Source organism: Anolis carolinensis, unplaced genomic scaffold, assembly GCF_035594765.1.
Source record: "Anolis carolinensis isolate JA03-04 unplaced genomic scaffold, rAnoCar3.1.pri scaffold_9, whole genome shotgun sequence".
Taxonomy (NCBI): domain Eukaryota; kingdom Metazoa; phylum Chordata; class Lepidosauria; order Squamata; family Dactyloidae; genus Anolis; species Anolis carolinensis.
In genome coordinates this window covers 28952406-28958405 of record NW_026943820.1, presented here as the reverse complement: position 1 = coordinate 28958405, position 6000 = coordinate 28952406, and the positions used below count along the sequence as shown (strand labels likewise).

The 6000-nt window shown below is 45.4% G+C and overlaps 1 protein-coding gene and 1 non-coding gene across 2 annotated transcripts in view; both read left to right on the top strand.

Moving 5' to 3' along the window:
* chst8 (carbohydrate sulfotransferase 8) overlaps window positions 1-6000 on the top strand; it is a 243996-nt gene that overhangs the window by 221013 nt on the left and 16983 nt on the right. The gene's annotated exons all lie outside the window — the stretch shown is intronic.
* LOC134293697 (U4 spliceosomal RNA) lies at window positions 1303-1411 on the top strand. Its single transcript, XR_010000658.1, has one exon. It is a non-coding gene; the product is annotated as a U4 spliceosomal RNA (small nuclear RNA).

Below are 6000 nucleotides of genomic sequence, written 5' to 3'. Positions count from 1 at the left end.
ATAAGGACTGATCAAGGAAAAGCCTATTAAACATCAAATTAGGTTATGATTTTACAAATTAAGCACCAAAACATCATGTTATACAACAAATTTGACAGAAAAAGTAGTTCAATACGCAGTAATGTTATGTTGTAATTACTGTATTTACGAATTTAGCACCAAAATATCACGATATATTGGAAACATTGACTACAAAAACGGCTTGGATTATCCAGAGGCTTGGATAAGCGAGGCTTGGATTAGTGAGACTCTACTGTATATAGATTTGACAGAAAAAGTAGTTCATTACACATTAATGCTATGTAGTAATTACTCTATTTACGAATTTAGCACCAAAATATTACAATGCATTGAAAACATTGACTACAGAAATGCGTTGGATAAGTGAGTACTGGATAAGTGAGACTCTACTGTATATGAAACCACTGGGAAAGCACATTTGGAGTTTGCACTGGATGGGGTCAAGTGGAATGGATAGACCCCTATGAGCCACGGAATGCCTTAAAACTCTAGGATGCTCTAGTGCGGATTCTATTCCTGCATCACGGAAGGTTAGACTAGATGACCTTATGGGATCCCCAAAAAGCTATGGCTCAGTGTCATCCTGTAACGGCTTCATATCCATTAGTTTGCATCCCACAGATGGAGGCAAAGTGGCCACTTGCTGAGCTCCGTGCGGCCGGAGAAAGCCCTGGGGTTTAATCAATATCCCATTGGAGGCCATAAGGAGCGGCATTAAGAAGAAAGCCATATTCAATTGCTTTGCATGAAAAAGTACACACTCGGTTAATGGAGCGTTTCATCTCCCCGGCAATATCTCCCAGCCGCTCGGATGGGAGGCCTCAGAAGAAGGCCGGAATGAAACAGCAAGCTGACCTTTCATTTGTGTATATATATTTATCCAACAATATTTCTGCCCTGTCCAAGGTCCTGAAAGCTCCCTCTCTTTCTCGAATAGAGTTTAAGCCATGTATGTCCCATTGAAAAGACAATCAAGATGATTCAGCGCCGGCATCTGAGCGTTTGCGAACCGAACGAGCTTATCTGACCAAAGGGATTAATTTAGACGTTGGGTCGTTTGAACCGTTTATGGATTTCCCGAGCAATAAGACAACCGACCGTGGAACGATTCGTGGCTTTGATTATGAATAATTGGAGCAAGTCAAATAAGTGAAGTCTGTAATGAAAGAATAAGATAAAAGTTATAAATAAGCCACTATCTTGTTTTCACATTGTAGTTTAGAAAGAGGAGCGGGGTCAGACTTCATTATGTCCGATTCGTTTAGTTAACTCAAGTTAGTTCGCCATTAGCCGTTTAGTATCGTAGCCAATGAGGTTAATCCGAGGCACGATTACTGCTAATTGAAAACTTTTCCCAATACTAAAAGTTTGAGTTTTGAGTTTGAGAAATGCAGGCTGACCAAGGAAATGTTGAAGGCTCTGAATTGTTAGAAAGGCCGCAGACTAGTAGGGAAGCAGAAGTTAGTGATAAGGGTGGCCTGCTCCGGGCATGCGCAGTTGGTTTTTTTCTTTTTTGGGGATTTTGAGGGACATGGATTTCGAACAGATGTTTGGTTTTGTTGTCGGAACCTAGCGGGGAAGACTCTGGGTTGTGTTGCCACGTTTCGTGGTTCTTGGTTGTTTAGTTTTGTTGTTAACCTCCAGGTAAAAATGGTCAGAAGCTTTTTATATATATACTAGCTGTGCCCGGCCACGCGTTGCTGTGGCAAAGTGGTGGTGGTATTGGTTAAAAATTGTTGTGTAATTTTTATTTGTCGTTATTTGTATTTTTAAATTATTTTTATTGTAAGTTATCTTTTTATTTATTATATTATTATTTTCTTGTATTATTTTTAGTTATTTTCTGTTATTATAGTATTTTATTGTATTAATTTTTTAGTGTTTTTAATTATTTTTAGTGTTTTTTATTTTTTATTGGGTTGCTAGGAGACTAAGTTGGAGGAGCTTAGCCTTCTAACTGGCAGCAATTGGATAAAAGCAATCATTCCTCTCCCTCTAATTAGGACTTTATTTTTCTTTTCTTTTTGTTGTATCAACCTAGAGGTGTGGATGATGGGTTGTATTGTCAAATTTCGAGGTTGGGGGGCCTGTAGTTTTGTTGTTTTGTGGGTCGCCGTGGTGCCATCACTCTTTTATATATATAGACTAGCTGTGCCCAGCCACGCATTGCTGTGGCGAAGTATGGTGGAATGGGAAATAAAGTATTGAGGAATTGGTGGTAGTTAAGGTAAAGGGTAAAGGTTTTCCCCTGACATTAAGTCCATTATAAATGGGTTATATAGCTGGGTGGAAGGGCCTTGAGTCTACACTGCCATATAATCCAGTTAAAATCCGATAATCTGTATTTTATAGGCAGTGTGGAAGAGGCCTAAGTGAGGCCTAACTCTGCCTGTCCCCTGGGCTGAGTGGGTTGCTAGGAGACCAAGTGGGCGGAGCTTAGCCTTCTAACTGGCAGCAATTGGATAAAAACAATTATTCCTCTCCCTCTAATTAGGACTTTATTTTTCTTTTCTTTTTGTTGTATGAACATAGAGGCCTGGATGAAGGGTTGTGCTGCCAAGTTTAGTGTTTCTGGAATGTGTAGTTTTGTTGTTTTGTCCTAGGCCGAAATTTCATTACCCTTTTTTATATATAGATAGATAGATATATACTTCAGTTCCTATATCAGGGGAAGGTCTCAAAGTGCAGCCATCAGAGCTCCCGTGTTGCCCATATTCCCCTTGGGATCACCTCCGAAAGTGGCAGCCTTGCCAGTGCTGTGCAGGTTACATACCAAAGTTGTGCACCTTTCACTTGGACTTATTCACCGGCAAATGTGTGCCGACATATAAAATACTCCCTGTGATTATGCAGTCCAAGAGGGCTAATGGAAAAATCTATTCAACATAAAGCTCTGATGGCTCCAAATTCCCTTGCTGTGCCGGCTGGCCATATTTCACAACGGGGCCGGTTCCGCCTCCCTTCCTTCCACCCCCTTCGGCCCCATCTCTGTGCAAAAACCTAGGTGAACCGAAGGACAGAGCTCTCGGGCAAAAAGCACCTGCTTGGTGCCTGTCTTCCAGACGTCAGGGCTGGCATTTGCAAAAGCGGAGGGAAGAGAAGCGGGGATGGCGATGCCTCGGAGACCCAGGCCCAGCGCTGCCACTCTGGTGATGGAGACCCAGAGTGATCGGCCTGGCTTGCCTCTGGGCGCCTGCAATGTTAAGTGTATTCTGTTGTTAAAGTGAAATCTTATATCAAGTTATGCTGTTGGGTGTTTGCAACTGTGTGTTTCTGGCAGAACATTCCAGCAGCGCAAGGGTTAAGCACAAGCCAGCTTGATTGTTTGCCCGCAGGACCAATAGGTCAGGGCTTCCCTTTGAACTGTCTGGCCGGATCTTTCATCATAAACTGAGGAATGCAGGAGGTGCCTGTTTTTGTGCAGATAAAGCGGAGAAGACGCACTATATGTCCGGAGAGCTATGGCTTTCAGCAACTGTAAATATTTGTATAATAAAGTAATTAGACCTGCTGGGATCAGCAGTATATCAACGACTGAGCTGTCGTGTTGGTGCCACTTTGCTGCTGCATAAAGTGGTCCTTCGGGTGAGCAGACGGAGAGAACTGACTCACCAAATCAGTCAGGGCGACGGATGATAGATTCAACTTCCTATCCCATCATCCACACTTCCCCTCTGCCCTGACATGCAAAGCATCATGGCATCTGACTGGCTCTCCTTCCTCCGGCACTGGGATTTGCAAAGGTGTCTTGGGGACTGTACAAACACAAGGAGCAGAAACAAGTCTTCTAGGTCAGGCATGGGCCAACTTTGATCATACTGTGTATCGCGCGGATACAGAGGTTATACTGTGTATCCTGCGAATACGGAGGTTATACTGTGTATCCTGCGAATACGGAGATTATACTGTGTATCCCGCGGATACGGAGGTTATACTGTGTATCCTGCGGATACGGAGGTTATACTGTGTATCGCGCGGATACGGAGGTCATACTGTGTATCCCGCGGATACGGAGGTTATACTGTGTATCCTGCGGATACGGAGGTTATACTGTGTATCGCGCGGATACGGAGGTCATACTGTGTATCCTGCGAATACGGAGGTTATACTGTGTATCCTGCGGATACGGAGGTTATACTGTGTATCGCGCGGATACGGAGGTTATACTGTGTATCCTGCGAATACGGAGGTTATACTGTGTATCCTGCGAATACGGAGGTTATACTGTGTATCGCGCGGATACGGAGGTCATACTGTGTATCCCGCGGATACGGAGGTTATACTGTGTATCCTGCGGATACGGAGGTTATACTGTGTATCGCGCGGATACGGAGGTCATACTGTGTATCCCGCGGATACGGAGGTTATACTGTGTATCCTGCGGATACGGAGGTTATACTGTGTATCGCGCGGATACGGAGGTTATACTGTGTATCCTGCGAATACGGAGGTTATACTGTGTATCCTGCGAATACGGAGGTTATACTGTGTATCGCGCGGATACGGAGGTCATACTGTGTATCCCGCGGATACGGAGGTTATACTGTGTATCCTGCGGATACGGAGGTTATACTGTGTATCGCGCGGATACGGAGGTCATACTGTGTATCCCGCGGATACGGAGTTTATACTGTGTATCCCGCATATACGGCGGTTATACTGTGTATCCCGCGGATACGGAGGTTATACTGTGTATCCCGCGGATACGGAGGTTATACTGTGTATCCCGCGGATACGGAGGTTATACTGTGTATCCCGCGGATACGGAGGTTATACTGTGTATCTCGCGGATACGGAGGTTATACTGTGTATCCCGCGGATACGGAGGTTATACTGTGTATCTCGCGGATACGGAGGTTATACTGTGTATCCCGCGGATACGGAGGTTATACTGTGTATCCCGCGGATACGGAGGTAATACTGTGTATCCCGCGGATACGGAGGTTATACTGTGTATCCCGCGGATACGGAGGTTATACTGTGTATCCCGCGGATACGGAGGTTATACTGTGTATCTCGCGGATACGGAGGTTATACTGTGTATCCCGCGGATACGGAGGTTATACTGTGTATCTCGCGGATACGGAGGTTATACTGTGTATCCCGCGGATACGGAGGTTATACTGTGTATCCCGCGGATACGGAGGTTATACTGTGTATCCCGCGGATACGGAGGTTATACTGTGTATCCCGCGGATACGGAGGTTATACTGTGTATCTCGCGGATACGGAGGTTATACTGTGTATCCCGCGGATACGGAGGTTATACTGTGTATCTCGCGGATACGGAGGTTATACTGTGTATCCCGCGGATACGGAGGTTATACTGTGTATCCCGCGGATACGGAGGTTATACTGTGTATCCCGCGGATACGGAGGTTATACTGTGTATCCCGCGGATACGGAGGTTATACTGTGTATCTCGCGGATACGGAGGTTATACTGTGTATCCCGCGGATACGGAGGTTATACTGTGTATCTCGCGGATACGGAGGTTATACTGTGTATCCCACAGATACGGAGGTTATACTGTGTATCTCGCGGATACGGAGGTTATACTGTGTATCCCGCGGATACGGAGGTTATACTGTGTATCTCGCGGATACGGAGGTTATACTGTGTATCCCACAGATACGGAGGTTATACTGTGTATCTCGCGGATACGGAGGTTATACTGTGTTTCCCACGGATACGGATGTTATCCACATATTCAATATGACGACGGCGGAGAATAACGGAAAAGTGTTAAGTGTGGAAGCTCACATCTGTCCGTATGGAAGCGCTGACAAAGCCTGAGCGTTAATGATGCTAATTAAAGCGATTCCGAGCAACGGGGACCATTCGGCGGACCGACCGGGCCAGGGAGAGGCCCAGCTTGGCTCTCGAGGAAGGAGCTGCCGCGAATATCAATTAAGCCCAGGAAAATGTCACTCCTAATTGGGATGCCGAAGAGGATCAGCACAAACAGAAAGTAAACAA